At 55.2% G+C, this 22950-nt stretch overlaps 1 long non-coding RNA gene across 1 annotated transcript; it reads right to left on the reverse strand.

The window, feature by feature from the left end:
- Positions 1-254: 254 nt before the first annotated feature.
- Positions 255-5676, reverse strand: LOC115833174. The gene is made up of 2 exons (XR_004028621.1): positions 5393-5676; positions 255-700 (listed from the first exon to the last, which is right to left on the reverse strand). It is a non-coding gene; the product is annotated as an uncharacterized LOC115833174 (long non-coding RNA).
- Positions 5677-22950: the final 17274 nt, after the last annotated feature.

Here is a 22950-nt window from a genome sequence, read left to right on the forward strand (position 1 = left end):
CTGCAGGGTCAAGCAGAACTGTGGTCGCTGCAAGGCTGCCTGGCACCTCAGCACCTCGGCCCTCACTGCCCACAGGAATCTGTCAGGAGCCCCACCCCACCCACGCTGGCGCCCCTGGGCTGGGCATGGTGCCGGGCAGAGGCTCATGAATCTGTTGAGTGGATGGACAGACACAGCCCACAGGTGAGCGATGGCCTTGCCAGTGTGGACCTGTGTTCCTGCAAGGCTGCTTTAAATTGCTTTTGGATAAATTAATTTCCCACTGACTTGTTGTATTTTCAGAAACACTTTCTCTGTTTTCACTCATGATTGAGCTTTCCATCGGCCGTGGCCCCCACGCGTAGCAGGCACCTGCAGGCTGCCCGTCTTCACCACATGTGCTCCCCACCTAAGCAATGCGGAGAGGCCGCTGTGGGGGTCACACCTACTCAAGGAAAAGGACAGGGCTGGAGGCTGGAGCCCTGAGTTCGAGCCCCACGTTGGCCGTGGCTGTGCGGTCTCCTCCTGGGTAGGGTGTTGGCCACTTCTCAGGGCACCTGGCTGGAGCCTCATTCACTGTGAAGTGACCGCAGATGTCTGAGGAAGAGGCACCTGCTCCTTCAGGTCCCTCTGCTCAGCAGGTACCGGGCACCTCTTCGGAGCTGGAGCTCTCAGTCAGCAGACACTTGGAGGCCAGGGACGGTCAGGCCTCAGAGCAGAGCTGGAAGACAGACGGCATCAGACAAACATCATGTGGCTCTGCAGGACCGGGGGCCTCCAGGACGGAGAGGCTGGGCTGTGTTGGTGGCAGGTGGCCTGGAGGATGCCCCAGGGACCTCACAGCTGTTGTTGCACCCCTAAAACTCACTCTGCCCAGAGTCCTTAGGGAGTCCTTGCTGCACAGGGGCTGGGGCTGCCGTCTGAGTCACTGTGTGCAGCTTAGCTCAGCGCTTTGCTTTGAGATCAGCCAGGCAGGAATATTTACACCACAGTAACTGGCAAACACTGCACACGGGCAGCCAGGCGTCGGATGGGCACCCTGGCGCTGGAGATTTCACTGGCCAGACCCCCGCCCCCAATTCCACAGGAAACCCAAGAAGGACGGTGCTCATGGTCCTGCCCTGGTGGCTCTCAGTCCATTCCTGGGTCACAGCGGTGCCCCACGCAGGCTGCCCCACAGGAACTCCATCCTGGGCGCCATGCTGGCATCTCTCCCCCAAGTTCCTGGGTCATGGGCATTAACACAGCGAGGACAACACCTCCAGGCACCCATGCTGGGCGTGGAGCACGGATGGGAAGGCCGCAAGTCCTGAGGGCTGCTTGTTACGTGGCCTGGCCCCGCCCATCCCCACCTCCGGGGTCAGGGAGTTGCTCGCTGCTGCGGCAGAGGACGAGTGATTGCAGGCACCTGTGCGTCTCACGTGTGACGCCTTCTTACCAAACTCGCAAAACCTGCGGAGCCTCGGGTTCCCAGCAAGCTGCCTCTGCCAGCCAAGGAAGAGCATTCTGGAAACTGCTGCTGAGGCTGCTGCACTTCCTCGCCCACACTCAGCACTTCCAGCGTGACCACCCCTTTGTCCGGGCGGACCCTCCAGTCAGGGGAGCCAGGGCTCAACAGAAACCTGTCCTGGGCGTGCACCCAAATTAACCGAAAACCTGTATTCACACAAAGCCTGGGAGTGGATGTGGAGAGACGCTGGTTTGTAACCCCCTACGCACTGGAGAGAACTCAGGTGCCCATCACCGGCGAGGGGATAAAACAGCTGTGGCCCCCCAATACCGTGGGATCTTGGGGGCAAAAGGCAGGCGCTGGTCCTTCGCAGCACAGGCGAGTCCTAAGCGCGCCTAAGTGGAGGAAGCCAGACGGGCCGCATCCCGTGAGACCTCATTTCTGTAACGTTCCGGAAAAGGCAAAACTTTGGCGACAGAGCAGAGACATAAATCGGATCCAAAACCAGACCCTGCAGATTTCCGCGGTGCCTCAGCCTCAGCTTCTGCGCAAGCCGAAGCCTGGACCCCGCGAGCGCTCATGGCTCTTCTGCCCCGGGGTGTCTGTGACTCCAAGTGCACCCTGAGAAGAAGCCCTCCGTCACTCCTCCCCGGGGACTGGCGGTAGGTGGCCAGGCTGGTGCCCCTGACGACACACACCGAGGATGCTCTCCACCCTATCGGCTTCCTTTCTTGGCGTGGTGGCTCCTGCCCAGTGACTCACACACAGAGAGTGGCAGGAAGCCAGGGAGGACGGGCTGGCGGAGCTCTGAGCCAGGAGCATGGACACCAGCGTGGGCCAGGGCCTGTGGGGCGGGAGAGGCCGGGAGGCAGCGTGGGCTCTGAGGCTGGGCCTTGGCCGCTCTCGCTCAGCGGGGGGCCTGGTAGCAGCAGGGACGTACACAGACGTGGAGGGGCATCCGGGCAGGAGCCGTGGACATGGGAGCCCCACACGCCTGAGAGAATGGCGTCCATGTGGCCACCAGGGGCCAGGACGCAGCTGGTTTGCGGCTAAACCAGAACTGCAATCGGGGTCTCCTGAATTCCCCAGGCTCCTGCTCCCACCCCCCAGCCCATGAGTGCCTGCAGAGGAAGGCGGCCCTGGATCCAGCCACAGCAGCAGGGGGTGGGTCTGGCAGCCCATGTCCCTGCGTGGAGGTCCCGGGAGGACCGGCCCCATGCAGGGCACCCATGCTGGGACAGTGGATCCCGAGATGCTGAGTGGGGGCAACAGGCCTGGAGGCGCTGCTCTGCACCCCCAGAACTTGGTCTCAGCCCTGAGCTTGCCAGGATGGCCAGGTGTGAATGCCGCCAGGCTGGAGGCCCAGCGTCCCATGCAGCTACTGAGTCAGCTCTGCTCACCTGGGGGCTGCTGCCCCTCCAGGTAGTGTTGTCCCAAGCCCGTAGTCAGTCCTGCCTGGGGTCTGGCGTCTGCCCTGCTAACTCTCCTGTGAGTGGGCTGGGCACGGGGGCTGAACACCTGTGTCTGCACCTGCCCCAGCCCCCTTAGGCCTCCAGGGAGCTGCTCTAGAAAGTCCAAGAGCCAGCACCACGGCCAGCTGCTCTGTCCTCGCAAGAGGCCGCGATACAGCCTTGACACCCAGGGGCTGAGAAGGGGGCTGGGGAGGGGCCTGGGGAAGATCTGGGGAGGGGTCAGGGAGGGGGGCTGGGGAGGGGGTTGGGGAAGAGTGGGGCAAGGATCTGGGGAAGTGTTGCGGAGGGGTGGGTGAGGGGTTAGGGAGGGAGCTGGGGAGGGGCTGGGAGGGAGCTGGGGAGGGGCTGAGGAGGGAGCTGGGGAGGGGTTAGGGAGGGAGCTGGGGAGGGAGCTGGGGAGGGAGTTGGGTGGGGAGCTGGGGAGGGAGCTGGGGAGGGGCTGGAGGCCACTCAAGTTAGGACGAAGAAGATGCCGGTTTGTGTGGAGGTGCAGGGAGTGCCCTGCCAGCTGGCATGCCCTTGATGCACAGACAGGGAGATGCTGAGTGGACTTGATCAGAACAGCCCCTGCGGGCATTCACACCACCTCCTGGGGTCACGCCTAGTGGAAGGGAGGCCCAGAAAGGAGACCTTGACCTCGCCGGCCCTGGGGCTGGGACCGGCGCCCTGGACACAGTGTCCACTCTCCCGTTTCCATGGAACCACTATCCTCTCTGGCCTCCCCAGCCGCCAGCACACGCCCTGGAGTAGAGCCCTGTGAGGGGCCTGCCGCGTGCAGGGGCAGGGGTGTATCACGTGGGGTGGGACGCGGCTCATCTCTGGGCCTGGGGCCCCACTACCGCCCTCTTAGGGCAGCGAGCTGCCTCCCAGTCCCCACGGCCTCTGCTTGGGATGTGGGGCCTGGCCCGTTCCTGCTACCAAAACCCAACTCAAGAGTTTTCCCAGGTGCCCCCGGGACCCGTAAAGGCTCGAAGGAAGCCAGGTTGGTGCCAGGCCCAGCTCTGTCTCCTGCCTGCTGGGTGCCTGCTTGGGTTGCCCCCTCATCCGGAAGGGGTGCCAAGTGCCAGGACAGCGCCCCAGGTCCAGGGCACTCACGGGTGACAGCATCCTCCAGGTGTGGCCTACAGGGTAGTCGGGCAGCTGGGATCCTGCTCCTGGCCCAAGCGCAGCGGAAGGGACGGAGCCAGACCCTCCAGCCACCTCCTCCAGGCTGTCTCCTTGTCCTCAGAGTGGGCAGAAGATCCCTGCCCTCCCCACCTCCCTGCTGTGGGGTCAGCTAAGACAATGGGTGTGGGACCTTCCATAAGAACAGCCCCCTGTTAATAAAATGAGACTCAAAGGAGTGAGAGCACTTCGGGGGGCTGGGTTCGTCAGGCAGAGATTGCACCAGGCAGGGGGCCGAGACTTTGGAGAGGACCTGGCTGGAGGCCTCGTCTGCACACAAGGAAAACAAAGGCTCAAAGACAGGGCAGAGCTCAGACCCTCAGTTCCCAAAGTGGTGCCCCCCACCCCTCCCAGGACTGTGTCCACACAGTGGTGCCCACCAGGGTGGGCAGGAGGTGTCCATGGACATGACTACAGCAAGGCCAGGGGCCGAGAGGGAAGGGTCAGGGAAGACAGGCCAGCTCGAGGGGATCACAGAGGCTGCCCTGGCCTTGTTCCTAGCGTACAAAATAGAACTGATAGCTGCAGGCAAAGCCAGGCACAGCCCAGCACAAAGACAGACAGCTGAGGAACTGTGCTGCCCCAGTAGTTAAGGGCCAGAAAGATCATTTTTAAAGATGTCAGGGTTGGCTGCCAGAATCCTCTTGTATAACATTCCATGACTGGGAGTTGGGGACTTGAGTTCCAGGCTGGCTCTGCCCGGCCTTGAAAGCCTGGCTGGGCCTCGGTTGCCTCCTTGGAAAATGAGGGGCTAGACTGAGGCCCTGGGGGTCCTGGCTGTGCCCAAAGCCTGCCGTGCCAGGCCCACGAGGAGAGGTCAGGGCTGGGGGTGCCGAGCCAGCTTCCCCAGGCTCATGGTCGGGTTACCCAGGTGGGAGGGAGGCCTAGCACCTCCCCCACTCCGAGGTCTGGCTTCTAGAATCTCCTGCAGAAACGCAAACCCATCTCACTACACTGTAAACACAACATCCTTGGAATTGGAAATCAATGGCAGATGCAGGCAGATTCGGTCTCCAAAGCCACAGAGGGGCTGGGAGCCGACCGGAGCCAGGAGTTGCCACGGGAGGTGGGTGCCCGGGAGCCCCAGCACAGAGGTGGCCCCTCTCAGACCAGGCTGGGCCACAGCATCTGTGGGCCCCTCCACGCCCCCTCCCATCCGTGCTGGCCCCATCGGCCTGGGCTCGCAGCTGGACTGCTCCCTGGGTGGGGGCACCAGGGCCCACCGTGGTATGGCCTGGCATTGGTGCAGGCTTTTAAGCATAGATGGCATCTTTAACAAAAATGATCTCTCACACAATGTTTTTAAATTAAAATATAATTCACATACCTTGGAATTTACCCCTTGAAAGTCCAGGCAGTTCAGTGGCATCTGGTCCACTCCCACTGTGGTGCAGTGCCAGGGTCAGCCGGCCCACCGCCCGCGGGAGAAACACCATCCCCACAGCTGGCCCTCCTGTGCCCCCTCCTCCCAGCCCCTGGCAGCCCTTGCCTCTGTGCGTTTCCCATGGATGAGGTCATAGAGCGTGTGTCCTTCCACGTCTGCCTCTTCTGGGCAGCAGCATGGTGGGTATTTCTGAGGCTCCTCCGTGTCGTTCCACCCGTCAGTACTTCGTGCCTCTCGAGGATGGGCCACATTTTTAACCTGTCCATCAGCTGACGGACATTTGGGCTGATTTTTGGCTATGATGAATAATGCTGTGACAACATTGATTCACAAGTTTTGTGTGGACTTGTTTTCAGTTGTCTTGAGTATCAGCCTAGAAGTAGACTTCCAGGGTTATACGGTGATATAGTTCAAATGCACGTCCTTGCCAAGTCTCATGTTGAATTGCGTTCCCCCGTGTTGGAGGTGGGGCCTGGTGGCAGGTGTTTAGGTCACGGGCGTGACTCCCTCAGGAATGGCTTGAGCCATCCCCTTGGTGAAGAGTGAGCTCTCACTCTGGGTTCCTGTGAGATCTGGCGTTTAAACATGTGTGGCACCTCCCCTACCCCGCTGCTCCCGCTTTCACCATGTGACTCACCCGCTCCCCCTTCACCTTCTGCCGTGAGTAAGAGCTTCTTGAGGCCTCGCTGGAGGAAGAAGCCCTCATGCTTCCTGTACAGCCTGCAGAACTGTGAGCCAGTTAATCCTCTTCTCTTATAAATGGCCTGGTCTCAGGTATTTATAGCTCCATAAAAACAGCTTAACACATATGGTAACTCTATGTCTAAGCATACAAGATTAAAATTAAAAAAATACATTCACACCGTCTTCTATATTGACCTCCATGGTTACCTTTACTAGTGTTTATTTCTTCAAGTTGATGTAAGTGGCTGTCTAGTGTCCTTACATTTCAGCCTGTGGGCCTCTCTGTAGTATCTGGTCTGCTAGTGATGAATTATCTCAGATTTTGTTTAAAAACTTAAAAAAATTGATATATAGCATGTATACACACACATATATAATTGTATTTATATTTAGAATTTTTAATATATATAATTTTGTATCTAATACATGGTATTTATATAATCTTATTTATATTTTATCATTTTATTTTGTTGTTTATTTGTATTAATTTCTCCTTCACTCCTGAAGGACAGCTATACTATTATACAATTCTCGGTTGGCAGTCTTTTTCTTTCAGCACTTTGAATATGTCATCCCACTGCTTTCTGGCCTCATGATTTCTAATAAGTCATCTGTTAAGCTTATTTAGGATTCCTTGTATGAGATGAGTCCCTTCTCTCTTGCTATTTTTAGAATTCTCTATGCTTTTCACATTTCACAGCTTGACTATGATGTGTCTGGGTGTGGATCTCTCTGAGTTTATTTTACTTGGAGTTTGTTGAGCATCTAGGATGTGTAGATTAATGTTTTCATTAAAGTTGAGTTGGCTGTTACTTTTTCAAATATTCTTTCTTCCCTTTCCTCTGTCTCCTCTCCTTGTGGGACTTCATGATGTGTGTGTTTGTATGGTTGATGGTGTCCCAGAGGTCTCTGAAGGTTCTGTTCATTTTTCGTCATTCATGTTGTTGTTGCTGTTCTGTTTCTCAAGCTGGACAGGCTGACCTGTCTTCTAGTTTGTTGATTCTTTCTTCTGCCTGCTCAAATTTCTGGTGAACCCCTACAATGAAAGCTTCATTTGAGTTATTGTACTTTTCAACTCCAGAATTTTTTTAAAGAAATAATTTACATCTCTTCGTTGTATTTTCTACACTGTTCTCATACTTTCTTTTAGCTCTTTATACATAATTTCCTTTAGTTCTTTGGACCTATTTAAAGCAACTGATTTAAAGTCTTTGTCCAGTAACTCTAATCTCTGGGCTTTCTCAGGGACAGATTCTATTGTTTGCTTTTTTCCCCATGTTTGAGACTTTTTAAAATTTCTTTGTATATCTCTAAAACTCTTTTTTGAAAACTGGACATTTAATATAATAGAATGTTGTAATTGTAGAAATCAAATTCTCTTCCCTTCCCAGAGTTTGTTGTTTGTTTAGTGATTTCTGGACAAATTCTGTCGAGTCTGTATTCTTTGTCATATGTGCCCACTGAAGTCTCTGCTCGCTTAGCTTAGTGGCCATCGAATAACTGGGCAGAGATTTCCTTAAGCATCTGGAACTGAAGAGTCTCTCCATCTTTGCTGAGGAGCTCCGTGCAGTCATGGGGCATGCCGTCCACACTCAGCCAGGCAGCTGTCAACTCTGCCTCAGCCTTCACTGCCTGCCTAACGATTAGTGGGAGATGAGCACATGGTCTTCTCAAGCCATTACTGAGCACGTGTACAGCCCTGGGCACGAGCACGACCTTTGAGGTTCCCAGGAGTATGCAGGAGCTTTTCAGATCTCCCTGTGCGTGTCCCATTCCCCCAGATTTTCCTGTTAAACATTTTTGTTAGCCCGTTTCCCCCGCAACCTGTTATCCACTGCCTCAGGCACCTGCAATGTTAAATAATTGCCTGTTGTTTTTTGGTTTTCTTTCTTCTTCTTTTTAACAAATGCCCCTGGGGAAATGGCTGTTCCTACTGGTTAAGCTCCGAGTCAATCAGGCAAAGGTAGTCTTGCAAGTAGAGTCTTCCACGGAACAGAGAGGCAGCTCAGATAATGACAGTTCTCTGGGAAGAGGCTTTGGGGGAGCTCGGCCTCAGTTCTCCACCCCAGTGGCTGCCAGGCTATTGCTTTTCACTGGAATTTCATTCCTCACTGCAAATCTTTGGTTAATTTCCAGAGGTCTGAAAAAGCTGATTCTGATCATTTTTGCCAGTGTTCTCATTGCTTTTATCAATGAGGCTTTTTGGACGTCCTTATCCTACCATTTTGCAGTCGTCATTGTCTAGAATTTTAAAAACAGAGGTAACAATGATGTGAAATAAACACACTTCTAAAGCATGCAATTTGACAGGTTTCGACATGTGTACACTTATGAAACCATCACCACAGTCAAGATAATGAACCTGTGCAGCACCCCCAACATTCCCTCTTGTCCCTCTGTGCAACCCTGTCCCCCTTCTGCCCTCCGCGTAACCCCATCCCCAGGCAACCACTGATCTGTTTCTGTCACTATAGATTAGTTTGCATTTTCTAGAAACTTATGTCAGTGGAATCATCCAGTATGGTTTTTTTTTTTTTTTTTTTGGTTTGTTTGTTTTTGGTCTGGCTCCTGTCACTCAGCATGATTATTCTGAGATCCGTCTGTGCCGCTGTGTGGATCAATGTGGCATATTCCTATTAGGATTCCATTGTGTGGAGAGACTGCAGTTTGTTTACTGGTTCCCCTGTTGCTGGACATTTGGGCTGTTTCTAGTCTGTGGCCACTGCAAACAAAGCTGCTGTGAACATTTGTGAATATTTGTAGACAAGTCTTTGTGTGGACGTATATGCTTTCATTTCCCTTGACGAAAAACTTAGGGTCAAAGGTCTGGATCCTGTGGGAGGCATATCATTAACTTTTTTTTTTTTTTTTTTGAGACAGAGTCTCGCTCTCGCCCAGGCTGGAGTGCAGTGGCGCGATCTCGGCTCACCGCAAGCTCTGCCTCCCAGGTTCACGCCATTCTCCTGCCTCAGCCTCCCGAGTAGCTGGGACTACAGGCACTCGCTACCATGCCCGGCTAATTTCTTTGTATTTTTAGTAGAGATGGGGTTTCACCATGTTAGCCAGGATGGTCTCGATCTCCTGACTTTGTGATCTGCCTGCCTCGGCCTCCCAAAGTGCTGGGATTACAGGAGTGAGCCACCGCACCTGGCTGCATATCATTAGCTTTTTAAGAAACTGTCAAACTGCTATTAAAAGTGGCTGTTCCATTTTCCACCCCCACCAGCAGTGTCAGTTTCTCCACATCCTCAGTTGTTTGATATCTTGGTCTGCTCAGGCTGCTCTAGCAAAATACCACAGAAAGGGGGTGGGGGTTAAACCACAAAAATTAATTTTCCCACCATGCTAGAGGCTGGAAGTCCCTGACCAAAGTGCTGCTAGATTTGATTCCCAGTGAGGGCTCTCTCCTGGCTTGTTGACAGCCACCTCCTTGCTGTATCCTCACAGGGCCTTCACGAGTGCACGCATGCAGAGAAAAAAGAGCAAACTCTCTGGTGTCTCTTCTCATAAGGACACTAATCCTATTGGATCAGGGCCCCACCTCTAGGACCTCATTTTACCTTAATTGCTTCCTTAGAGGCCCATTTCCAATACAGCCCCACTGGGGGCTAAGGCTTCAGTATACGAATTTTGGAGGGACACAGACATTCAACCATGACACTCCACATCCTCATCAACACTTGATACTGTCAGTCTTTTTCATTTTAGCCATTTTAATGCATGGACAGTGGCATTTCATGGTGGTTTTAATTTCCCTGGTAACTAATGATGTTGATCATCTTTTTTTGTGTTTTCATCTGAATTTCTATGTCTTCTTTGAGGGATTTTCTGTTCAAATCTTTTGCCCATTTTTTAATGGTGTTATTAGTTTTCTTATTATTGAATTTTGGGAGTTCTTTAAGGCATGCTGGAGTCTTATCAGAGTCATCATTTGCAAATATTTTCTCCTACTTTGTTGCCAATCTCTTCATTCTCTTAAACATGTCTTTTGCAGAGCAGAAGTTTTACATTTTGATGAATTCTAGTTTATTCATTTATTTTGGTGTTGAATGTAAGAAATTTCTGCCTAACCTAAAAAGATTTTCTCATATGTTTTCTTCTGGAAGTTTTATAGTTTTAGGTTTTACGTTTAGACCTATAATCCATTTTGAGTTCATTTTTTATACACCCCTGGGGTATAGATAAATGTTCCTTCTTCCATGTGGCTAGTCAGTTGTTTTAGCACTGCTTGTTGAAAAGACTCTCTTTTCTTCACTGAGAGTCTTTTGTCAAAAACCAATTGTCCATGTGTGTATGGCTGTATTTCTGAGCGTTTCATAAACACACTATCTTGGTTACTACAGCTTTATCAAGTCTAAAAATCAGCTAGTGTAAATCCTCCAACTTTGCTCTTATCTTCCAAAGATGTTCTGGTTGTTATAGGGGCTTTGCCTGTCTATATGAAGTTTAGAATGAGTTTGTCAAATCCTCTTCCAAAAAAAAAATGCCTTTTGAGACTTCAGTTGGGATTTTGCTGAATGTGTAGATCAATTTGGGGATAACTTAGATCTTACACACATGGAGCCTCAGCCCATGAAGATGGTGTAAGTTTTTATTTCTTATGTCCTCTTTCGTTTTTCTCAGCAATGTTTTCTCATTGTATGTGTGCAAGTCTTTCACACCTTCTATCAGATTTATCCCTAGTTCATAATTTTGATGTTATGACAAGTGTGTTGTTCTTTCCATTTTAATTTCTGGCTGTCCATTGCTGGGGTATGGAAATGCAGTGACTCTTGGCATTGATCTTGACCTTGCAACCTTGTGATGCTCACTCCTCAGCTCTAGCAGCTTTTTCTTTCGTGAATTCCATTCGATTTTTTTGCATAGATGAACTTGTCTTCTGCACATAAAGACAGTATTATTCTTTTCTTTCCAATAACGATGCCTTTCATTTTCTTTTTTCCTTCCTAATTGCCCTGGCTAGAACCTCCTGTGCAGTGCTGAATGGGACCATTGAGAGTGCTGTCCCTGACTTGTTCCTGGCCTCAGGGGAAGCACCCAGTCTTTCACAAGTAGGTATGATGTCAGCTGTGGGGTGTTCAGAGATGCCTTTTATCAGGTTGAAGAAGTTGCCTCTACTCCTGTTTGCCAAGAGTGTTTTGAGAATGCATGTTGGAATTCGTCAAATGCTTTTTCTGTGTCTATTGAGAGAATCACATTGTTTTTCTTTCAGTTTGTAATATGGTGACTTAAATTGATTTTTATGTGTTCAATCCTGAAGACAATCCTGATATATTGGGGAAAGTTCTCCTTGGTTATGATGTATTATCTTTTTAATAGGTTGTTGGGTTCAGTTTAGTAAGCGTTTGTTTAGGACTTCTAAAGGGGGTTGCTTGTTCCTGTTTTCTTCTCCTGTAATGTTTTCGGTTTTCATATCAAGATCATGCTGGCCTCCTGGAAGGACTCGAGAAAAATCCCTGCTTTTCAACTTTCTGGAAGAGCTTATGTAGAATTGCTATTAGCTCTTTCTTAAATGTTGTCTGGAACTCCCCTGTGGAGCCGTCTAAGCCCGGGGTTATTTTGTATGTGAGAGGGGAAGATTTTTAACTACAGATTCAATTCGCTCATCAGCCTTCTGCTGTCTCTCAGGGGCCCTCTGTGTCTTTCCAGGGTTCTCGCTAAGTGCAGCTCCCCTCTCTCATCCTCTGCCCTGCAAACTGTGGCTGCCTTGGTCTCCCTGACCCTCAGCGTCCTCAACTCAGGAGATCCCCTGGCTCCACCTGCGTCACCTCCCAGCACCGTGACCTGGAAACTCTCTCCGGGAGGTTGGCTGGGCCCTCGGAGGGCTCATTGCATCTGTGTCCCATTTCTCGGGTCACGGCCCCTTTTTGTCTGATGCCCATTGCCTTGAGGACCCTGGTTTCAATAGTCTTGTCTCTTATTTAGTTGTTTTGGGCAGATAAGTACATTCGGCCCCTGTCACTCCATCTTGTCTAGAAGTGGAAGTCTACTATCTTTTATTTCTTTCACTAGAATAGTAATTTAATACATGTTTATTGTAGGAAATCTAGAAATACAAAGATACATGAAGAAAAGGGTAGGAATCACCTACAGTCTCACTGACAGCTAACACGTTTAGTGTTCTCAACAGCACAATATTCTCTATCTCTGCTGAGACCCACCCCAGCAGAGGGGTGCCCCCACGGCGAGGCCGGCACAGCCCTGTGTGGGCCCCACTGCCGACGCCGAAGCCAGGGTGTGACCTCAAGCTGCAGGGCCAAGGCACTGAGGGGCAGCCCCACTCACCCCTCCTTCCAACCTCTCCATCAACAATCAGTGAGCCCGGACCCTGCCTGGAACCCTGGGGCCAGGTCGTCTGTCTGGACAGTGGCCTACAGGGAACACACCAGAAGGTGTGGTTGGGTGGTGCATCCCACCAAGTCCACCAAAATTCGAGGAGCAGCCGCATCAAGCCCCTTCCATTGCACATCTGAATCCCCACGCATGGCGTTTCCTTAGAGGCAATTTCTGAAAAAGGAATTTCTGCTCAAAGTGTGTGAGCCTGTCAGGCTCTGCCCAGTCTGCCAAGTCTCCCTGCAGGACCACGTCACATTTGACCAGATAATTATTTGGGAACAGCACCCGCATGGAGCAGCCCCACAGAAGCTTCGAGCCCACACCTGGGTTCTGGCCCGTTGTGTTCACGCCCCCCACACCCCGCCCGACCCCAGCTGCTGCAGGAGGGCCGGCTGCTGGAGGAGGTGGAGACGTTGGTCCTCACAGCCGAATAGCCTTGAGGGGACCACACACCGCCCCCCCAGGGCCTCCAGCACCTCCGCACAGTGCCCTGGCTCCAGCAGGAATGGGAGCCACGCATACCAAGAAACACAGATCACGCCACCGCCGCGCTGCATGAGCTTCAGCTGCAACAAATCGCCACAGAGCAGGCAGCTGCAACATCAGAAATGGATGCTCGCACAGCTCCAGGCCAGGTCCAAAGTGGTTTCACCGGGCACAACAAAGGTGTCTGCAGGACTGCTCCTCGAGGCTCCTGCCGCCCCAGCCCCCGCGCTGCCCCCTTGGCCTCCCTCTCGCGGTCAGCAGAGCAGCACAGGGCTGGTGATACACGGTCTTCTGGGGCAGACCTCCCCTCCTAAGGACACCGGAGGCGCCTCAGGCCCACCCGGATGATCCGAGATAATCCCCCTCCTCAGGGCCTCTCAGTTCCCCCTGCAAAGATTCCTGCCAGGTGAGGTCACTTTCCAGGGATTGGGGCCCGGACATTCCGGGGCCATTACTCAGCCCACCACACAGTGAAAGCACAGGACGCAGTGTCACAATCAGACCAAAGAACTGTTCCTTAGCTCCTCTTAGGGGCAGAATAGAGAGCATAGGGCTGAGGAGTGGCCCCCTCATGTTCCCCCTATCTCACCTGCCCCAGGTCACCTCCAGACCCTTTAATACCCAATGGTGACATTTCAGAGGCAAGGAACAGATGGACAGAAATCAGGGATTTGTGCCTGCAGGGAGTGGTGGGCGGGGTTCAGGGCTGAGTGAAGGAAGCTCCGGCAGACAGGTCCTGGCAGGAGGCTGCAGAGAGGAGGCGGCACCCTGAGCCCGAAGGGAGCAGCTAGGGAAGAGGTGTCTGCAGGGGACATGACTGCCGCTGACCCAAGTCTGTTCCTGTGGGTTACCCATTTCCCACGTAGACTTCTTAAGGATGGCAGCCTGGGCAACGCCCTTGTCTCTCTCCCCAACGCACACCTGGAACTGAGGGGGGAACGCATCTGTAGTGAAAGGAAGAGAAAGAAAAGCTGCAGCAACTCTTGGAGGGCTGAGCCTGGGAGCCCAGGGAGGTGAAAGCAGATGGAGGCCCCAGTCCTGGGGAGGTGAAGGCAGGGGCAGAGGAGCCTTGATGGTGGGGGCGGTGGGGGGGCATTGCAGAAACAGCAGCTGGGCCGGTGACTCTGGGGACCCTCCCCTGCAGGGAGAGAGAGGCCCCTGCTAAGGGCCAAGGCTGCCCCACACCCAGCGAGCTGTGCAAACAGCCAGCAGAAGCCCGCCGGCCCTCTGGGGACAGAGCCGAGCTCACCCTGGGCTCTGCAGTACCATCAGGGGCAGCCTGCTGCTACAGGGCGGGCTCACACCTGGGGGAGCCGTGGGCAAGCAGGCCCTACCTTGGGGGCTGGCACTGCTGTGGGTCCCCTGGCTTTCACAGACCGCCCACTCATGCCACCGGCACCAAGCGGACCTGGGACCTGCACGCCCTCGGCTCATCTGAGGGTGATACTGGTGGGCTATGCGAGGTCCCCAAACACTGATGGGACCTCGACCCCAGCCAGTGTCAGGACACTTGACACCATCGCGAGAAGGAATTCAAGGACAAGTCCGAAAATAGTGAAAGTACAGAGATTTATTGCAAAGCGAAAAGTCTACACTCAAGAGGGGAGTTTGCGTGGACTCACAAGACAGTCACGCAGCGAGGTTTGGGGCTGCTGCCTTTATGGGTTGTTTTTTTAACCAAGGGGCAGAGTCCAAGAAGATTCCTGGAAAAAGGTGGCAATTTCTCAGAACTGTGGTCCCACCAGTTTTTACTCCAAACATGGGTGTTCCCAGAACTGTCCTGGCACCCGTGGGTGTGGGATTTAGGATTTTTTTTTTTTTTTGAGACAGAGTCTCACTCCGTCACCCAGGCTGGAATGCAGTGGTGCGATCTCGGCTCACAGCAACCTCTGTCTCCCGGGTTCAAGCAGTTCTCCTGCCTCAGCCTCCCGAGTAGCTGGGATTACAGGCATGTGCCACCACGCCCAGCTAATTTTTGTATTTTTGTAGAGACAGCGTTTCACCACGTTAGCCAGGCTGGTCTTGAACTCATGACCTCAGGGGATCCACCCGCCTCGGCCTCCCAAAGTGCTGGGATTACAGGTGTGAGCCACCACACCTGGCCTGGGATTTAGGATGTTAATGAGGGTATCATGAGGTCCTAGGTGAAATCCGGGTCAAATCCAGCACCAGGGTGGGTCCAGTTGGTCTTAGCCAGCTTGGCCCGCACTCTGGTTTTCAGGGTCTTACAGCCTGAAATCTATTTCAACAGTTTCCTTTTGCTGGTCATGGAAAACCACTGCCTGGAATTTTCTATCGTCTCGCAACCACCCTGTATGATTCCTGTCTAGGGGATCTGAACTCCTGTTCCCAGGGGGGAAGACAGCAGGAAGCCAATACACACACACTGTGGGCAGCAGAGAGAAACGAAGTGGCAGAGGGGAGAGAGACGAGAGCGGCCGCCCCCGCCGAGCAGGGCCTGGTTGGGGGAGGAGCCACTCGGGGCCCTGGGCAGAGACAGAAGGGGCAGCAGGTGCGAAGCTGGCAGGTTCAGCCCGGGCCAGGGGAGCCGAGAGAGGTGCAGCGAGGGACAGGGAGGCAGGAAACAGTGTGCCAGGCCGCTGGGCCTTGAAAGGGGTTAGGGTTGAACTCTGAGTGCAACAAGAGGCCCAGGAAGGTTCCAGCAAGGAGGCAGACAGGACCTAGTGTGACAGCAAGGCTCCCATAGTGCCATGCGCCGGGCAGCATTATAAGGACTTGGCATTTATTAACTATTCTTATTTCAATGTACGGAAAAGGCTGAAGCCAGACGTGCAGGCAGCTGCGCCAGGTTTGGACTCCCCACTGGCAGCCACCATGGGGCTCTGGAAGCCCCTCCTGTGCTGAATGGAGAGCCCCGGGATCTTTTTTTGCTCATCTCAATCTTTGTCAATTCTTCCGACACCCCTCACAAATGTGAGTGGTTGGTCTAAGCTGGTCGCAGTGGGAGAACCCCTGGCTTTGGGGATTGGCTCACGGTGGTCCAATCAGCACAAAGCCCTGTTGCGGCCACAGCCACCCCAAGATGGGAGGGGCAGCGTGGGCAGAGGGTGGAAATGGCCCCCCATCTCAACCATCCCACAGCCCTGGATCAGTCATGCCTGAAGCCCCCGGTGCCCTGAGCTGCCCAGCTCTGGGAGCAGTGAAGGTTCTGAGGGGTGGGCAGTGTGAGAAGAGGCTGCTGTTAGTTGCACCTGGAGCATCCTGAAGGCAGCAGGAGGGTTGTAGAACCGGGATGGGGCCACAAGACAGGAGGAAAGGAAAAGCAGGGGAAGGGAGGGGCAGGGGAGAGGGGGCCGTGGAGGTGCTCGGGGGGCATCAGGAGCAGAATCCACACCTTGTCACCCCCACAGCCCCCACCTCTGCAGATCCCCAAGGCTTGAGGAGCCCCTCACACTCAGTGAATGAGCCCTGAGGACCCCTGACAGGGACTCCAGACTTAAGAGTCCTGTTTATAGGGCGGGCCACGGCCCAGCCTGCCCTTGCCAAGTAACTCTGAACTCGATCTAGACACTGGGGAAGGATTCTGAATTCAGTCCAGCGCGAATGCAGCCGTGAGGCCAGGGTGAGGCGGCCCTCGCGGTGGTGATTGCCTAGAAGTTTCTTACGAAGCAGCGCACACATAGTGTGACCGTCTATATGGGACTAAGCAGGCAGAGACACCCGTGGAGACAGAGGTTAGAGCCACAGCCACAGGGCCCGGGTGGCGTGGACCTGTTTCTGGATCTGCCGCTTTAAAGCTTGTGTTTGGTTCGTGAATGCTTGCTGGGGGTCCACTTACGCTTTGTGAAACTGGGCTGGGAACCTCACCTTGCAGAAGCTGCTGGAAGCAGAACACGGCATCCCTATGAGGGGGTCTGTAACTTTGGGGGGCTGTGTCCCACAGCACAACGGGTAGCTCATTTGTTTGAAAGCTGGAAGGCAAAACACATTTTTTTCTTTGCCTTTTTGTTGGTAGTCTGCATAAACTCAGCTGTCTTCTAGAAGTCAGCAAATAGCCATCCGTTTCCCTCCATGATGCCAAGAGGCCAGATGTTCAGGGAATTGCCCAGCAGACGTGGCTGCACCCCTCTGAGAGCCAGCCCAACCCAGCTCCGGCCTTGGTGGCTCCCGGTGGAAAAGCCTCTGCCCCCAAGCGTCCCCTTGGTCCAGGAGAAAGGCAGCGGCAGCCTGGACAGAGGCAGCTGCAGCCCGGCTGCTCATGCCAGCACAGCCTCCATCAAATTAAACATTCTATCCATTTACTTGATGGATGTTTGACCAGAGGAATCCAAAATTTAAATGTAAGCAGTGAGCCTGCTTTAAAGTGAATGGCTCATTAGGAAACAAAGCATCCCGTGAGATCAATACTTGGCTTCTGGGCTCTGCTTTTCCGAAGGGATGGCTAAATGCCAGCAGGCAGGAGCAGCCAGGAGCTCCCATACCTTGGAGGGGGGCATTGAGCAGGCATCTGCACCAGCTAGGTTTTGGGGTGACTGCACCCCTTGAGTTGTGCGGCTGGGTGTCTTCTGGTGACGGACAAGCATGCTTCTCACTGTGGGAGCTGTCACCGTCGCACACGCCAGGCCCTGTTGAGACGTCAGGGCAGTAACGGAAGCTTCCTCAGGCTCAGAAGGAACAGATGAGCCCTGTCGGGGAGTCGGGGAGTCAGGGAGCCGAGGCCAGCCATGGAAGGCTTCAGCCAGGGAGGGTCCGGGTCTGGGGGAATCATGCCCAGGTGTGAGGCCCTGGGCTGGACAACAGCAGAGACAGGATGACCCGGGGGTGGTCTGCTGGTCCTGGCCCTCATCCCCCGCTGGGAGGATGTCCAGTTAGGCCTGGAGCAGTGCCAGACCGTCCACCGCAGCCAGTGGGGGCTGCTGACAAGGATGCCTCCGATGTGTTTATTCACGTTGTCACTTCCTTTTTATTATAAAGGGAATGTGTTTCCTTTTGGGAACTTGAGAAAATACAGATTGGCAAAATGAGGACAATGCAAATCGATCGTATTCCAGCCACTCAGATACAATGACTGTTGGTGTTTATTCCACTGCGTGATATTTCATCCGGACATGGGGCCCCACTGTTGGTGTCCGTCGCTGTGCACCATCCTTGTGACCGGATGCTCCACGTTCCCTGTGTGCACACACTACAAAGCCCAGCCCACTTTGTAGACATTTGGTTATTTCCAGATTCTCACTATTGTGAATAACACAGCAATGAATACTGTGGTGATCTTACGTCGTTCATCTGCCTAATGTCTATTTGGGGACCCTCCCTCAACTCTTGGCTTGGTTGGGGCTGGTCCCACTCCCAGCTCCAGGCGTGAGTGAGTCAGGCTGGGCTAGTCAGAGCCTCTCACCCTGCTAGTCACAGAGACGGGGTTGGGGATGGTTGCGTGGCCTGAGCCAAGCCCATCAGAGCCCTCCCAGGGCTTCTGCCAAAATGCAGAGAAGGAGGCACCCTCTGTTACTGGAGCTTGCTGGCCCCCGAGGGGCTCACCTCTGGCCCACCATGGGGGAGAGCCAAGCTGGAAAGTATCAGGGCTCTAAGAGACTTGAGTGGACAGGACCTGAGTGGACAAGACCTGAGTGGACAGGACCTGAGTGGACAGGACCTGAGTGGACAGGACTTGAGCGGGCAGCTCTCCAGGAGAGATGTGGAAATGGCCAGTCGGCACATGTAAAGATGCTCAGCACCTGTAATCACCAGGGGAGTGCAGGGAAGAGTTACACCCATTAGGATGGCTATTAAAAAAAAAAAAAGTGTGAGGACGTGGAGAGACGGAAACCCTTGCGCTCTGCTGGCGGGGTGTAAAATGGTGCAGCCGCTATGGAAACCAGTATGGCGGTTCCTCAAAAAATTAAAAATAGAGTTACCATAGGAGCCAGCAACCCCCTTGTGGGTCTATACCCAGAAGAATTGCGGGTCTAGAAAAGATCTTTGTACCCCATGTTCACAGCCGCGTTGTTCACGTTGGCTAAACGCAGGAGCAGCGGCGCCTCCAGGGAGGGTGAATGGGTGAACACGATGTGGTCCCCGCGACAGCAGGACCGATTCAGCCTTTGAAGGAAGGGAATTGGGACACAGCTGCCGGGGTAAGCGTCGGGCCACGATGGCCACGGGCCTGGGTCTCGCGTGGGGCCTTCATTGGGAGGAACAGCGAAGAGGCCACCCCCGTCCTCAGCCGTTGGTGCACTTGGCCCAGGCGGGACCCGGCAGGACCCCCAGCAGCGCCGGGACGACGGCACAGGGGCCCCAGGGCGCCGCGAAGGAAGCCCCCCGAGGGCGACCGCGCTGGGCCGGGCGAGGCCACGGGGCCCGGGGCCAGAGGCGGTGGCGGGTGGGGGCCCTGGAGCAGGAGCGGCAGCGGGAAACGAAGACGCGCTTCTTCCTACTGGGGGGATGGCTGGAAAGTAAGACCAGCCGGGCCGCCGAGCCGGCTGCGAGGGGCTTCGCGTGGCGGCCGCACCTGAGCCCCAGCGCGCCCTTGAGAGGCGGCGCCCAGCGGGGCAGAGACCCACGGTCCACGCGCAGACCCGGAGAACCCGCGATGTCGCCGCACGCAGCGTCGCTGTGAAGGACTGAGGCGGGGCGGGGCCCTGGGACAGGGACCGGGTGGGGCGGGGTGGGGTGGAGGGACGGGACGGGGGCAGGTAGCTGGGCCGGGTGGGGAGAGGGCCCGCCCGTCCGGGGCTGCGCGGGAAGTCCTGGGTTGGCCTTGGTGCTCTGTGATGCTCACGCTGGGTGCAAACGTTGCTTCGGCAAAAATAACCACGAAAGGAAAAGCCAAGCTGGGCCAGCCCCACCCGCAGGGCCCCAGCCCCGTCCCCGCCCTTGGGCTCCCCCCGCACCCCCGCCGTGGGCGAGCGAGCCCGGCCTGTGAAGGGAGGGGGCGGGGAGGGGCCGGGTCTTCCCGCGCGGGGTCCTGGAGGTCGCGGCACGCGCTCCCTGCAGGCGACCCCGGGGCGCGTCTGTCCCAGGCCCGGGCAGGACCCCCGCCCGCTGGTTGTCTGCGCGGCTGCCCCTCGCCCGCCGCCCCCGGCCGCTGTCGCGCGTTCCCAGACATTCTTTGGGCCCAAGGCTCCGGGCGTTCTGGCGGCGGCGCTGGGAAGAGGCCGGGCGCCGGCTCCCACAGCCGGGCCCTGTCCCGCTGGGCGCGGGCGATACCATTCGTCACTCTCTATTATTGTAGGCAGCGCACCCCGGGGCTCGGTTCCCACACTGCGCCTGAGGCCTGGGGCCTGAGCGCGGGCTGCACCCGCCGACCTGGGGGGGCCCTGGAGGGAGCAGCTCGGAGGGGCCCCGGTGCCTGAGCAGGTGGATCTGGGAAAGATGCCACTGTTCCTGCCACGTCACTGCTGGCTGCAGGGTCCTGAGGTGGTGGCAGTGGTCCGTGGCCTGTGTCAGCTGTCATGTGCCGGCTGCAGGGGTGGACAGGCCAAGGGACCCGCCCCGACTTTATGATTAGAGTGTTGGGCCAAGGGTGTCTGTGGTTAAAGACCTGATGACCCTCCCATTCACAGCCACAGCCCAGCCAAGACCAGCAGTGGGCATCCCCTGGGCACACACCCTGGTGTCAGGACTGACCGTGTGAGAGCTAAGGTGGCGGGCGCTATTTCCAGCCACGCTGGAGGTCGGAGTCCAGTTTCCTCACCTGGGAGACCGCATGGCAGCACCTTCTCCAGAGGTGTCTGCATGGTGCTCCGAGAAGGGCCTGGCACCCGTGTCTATGGAAGCGTGTTTAAGTTCTCCCATCAACACACAGAATGCCGCTGCCTCTGCTGCCACAGTCGCATGACACAAACCGCAGTTACAGGACCTGGACTCTGGGGAACTGCAGAGAACCCACGGGGCCTGGCCCTCCGGCCTCACAAGCTCCACAAGGACGCAGTGGTGACCTGTGTGAGTGAGAGTGTGCAGTCCCAGGGAGAGGCATCGGGACAAAGGGAGCCACGAGGCTCACTCTTGGGCTGGAAGACGGGAAAGTAGAACTGTTTTTCCCCAAAAGTGAGCAGTGCAGCCACCTGCCTGTCCACACGGGTTCCCCACACTGGGAAAACTGAGGTCAATCAGTTTGACCTGTGCCACAGCTACTGTCTCTGCAGACCCATGGGCGCGACCTGAACCCTAGGAACAGGCCTGTGCCCTGCTCCCCAGTGGAGGCGTCTGCTCCCACCCGTGCACACGCAGGGTCAGTTGTCATGGGGGCCATCTGATCACTGCTGCTCCTTAGCAGCCAGGACAAGCCCAGGGACGCTGCACACTGCCCAGCCCACTTCATGCAAGTCCTGGCCAGAAGTCCACGCGGCTCATGCAGAATTATGTCCCCACCCCCACCCCTCCAGTAGCCTCCACAGAGCCTGACCTGAGCTGTGGGCGATCACTGGGGAGCAGTGACCAGAAGGCACATGGTCTATGCCCAGTGAGACCCCAGCCACTGCCTGCCTTCTCTTTCCGGCGGGTCCTGGGGCCACCTCTCAGATAGATGACTTACACTCAAATCCTGGACTTGAGATCTAGTTCTGAAGAAACCAAACCAAGATGGGCAAAACATCCACAAAAAGAGAAACACAAATAGCCAACAACGACATGAAAAATGTTTAGGAATCTAAGAGACAAATTCTAAGGGGAGATTGTATTTCACCCTCCAGACTGACGACCTTCAGTGGCGTGGTAAGAAAGCCAGGCGTGGCGAGGCCAGCAGCACAGGATATCCCAGCCTGACCCTCCCACGACCCTTTGGGAAGTCTTTTGGGCAATATGAACTGAGGTCATCAGAAACAGGCATTTCTGCATCTCAGCAATTTCACTGCGATGATTTGCCCCAAGGAACTAATTGGATAATCGTGCAAAGAGATTCAGGTATGTATAAGATACTCAACGCTGGGCAAGGGCCAGGGCCAGGGCCAGGGATGGCTCTATCAGCAACGGGGGAAGAGGGCCAGGCCGAGGGAACATCGGGAGGCCAATGCCAGCGGGAACCCGTGTCCCTGTGCCTCACAGCCCCTCCCCAGGCCGGCCAGCCAGCCCAGGAATCTCCCAGTCCCCCGTGATCCTGGCCACACTTCCCTGGGAGTAGCAGGAAGGTGGCTGAAAAACAAAGCCACAGCCAACCCCCTGCACCACCTGAGGTCCAGTGATCTCAGACACACAGGGCACTGAGAACGTGGGCTGGACGGACACGTGGCCAGCTAGGCCCAGGACAGCCCGGACATGCTGCCCTCTTGGGTCTGATTCTCCTCCCTGGGACTTCAGGGTAAATAAGAGGCCAGAGGCCCTCTCTCCACTGGGATCGCCTGGCGGAGGGGCCACAGCCCTGGGGCTGGCCGGGCCACGAGGGAGGCTGGCAGGGAGGCTGTAAAGTGAGCAGGACGAGAATCCTCTCCACAGAATGGTGATGGGCGATAAGGATGCTAATGTGGCAAAAGCTCTCCGTAAACAGTAAGCACTGAGTGTGCAGAAATAATTTTATTTTTATCATTGCGTGTCCTGCTGTGCTGATCATCTGACTGCACGTTGAGACTGTGCTTTTCCGATCTCTCAGGTAGGGCGGCCCTGCCCGGATCACTAATCCATGAGCAGGACAGGTGTGCAAGAGACCCCTGCTCACTCCAGTCCCCGCTCAGAGAACCATGGCCCCAGCAGGGTGCACGTGGCCCGCCCTTTGGTCTAGTTGTCTTGGCCGATGACACAAGGTCGTCATTCCTCAGCACTGGGTTGCTGCGGGAACAGAGAGGCCAAGGCCAGGCGGGCGTCCATCCTGTCGAGTGGGATCCTTGCAGCAACCGGTGGAGCCTGTCAGAGCCCTGGGGCCAGGCCACCCAAATGCTATGAGGTGGGAACAATGACAGAAGTGCCAGCACAGTACTCACTAAGAGACAATTGTAGTTCGTACATTTATAAAGCAAAGCTGGCCTCACACTGTGCACCCACCACGTGACAAGATGCTTTGTCGTTTTTGTCGTGTAGCCATCGTGCAAAGTGTTTCTCCCGGA

Source organism: Nomascus leucogenys, chromosome 25 (assembly GCF_006542625.1).
Source record: "Nomascus leucogenys isolate Asia chromosome 25, Asia_NLE_v1, whole genome shotgun sequence".
Classification (NCBI taxonomy): domain Eukaryota; kingdom Metazoa; phylum Chordata; class Mammalia; order Primates; family Hylobatidae; genus Nomascus; species Nomascus leucogenys.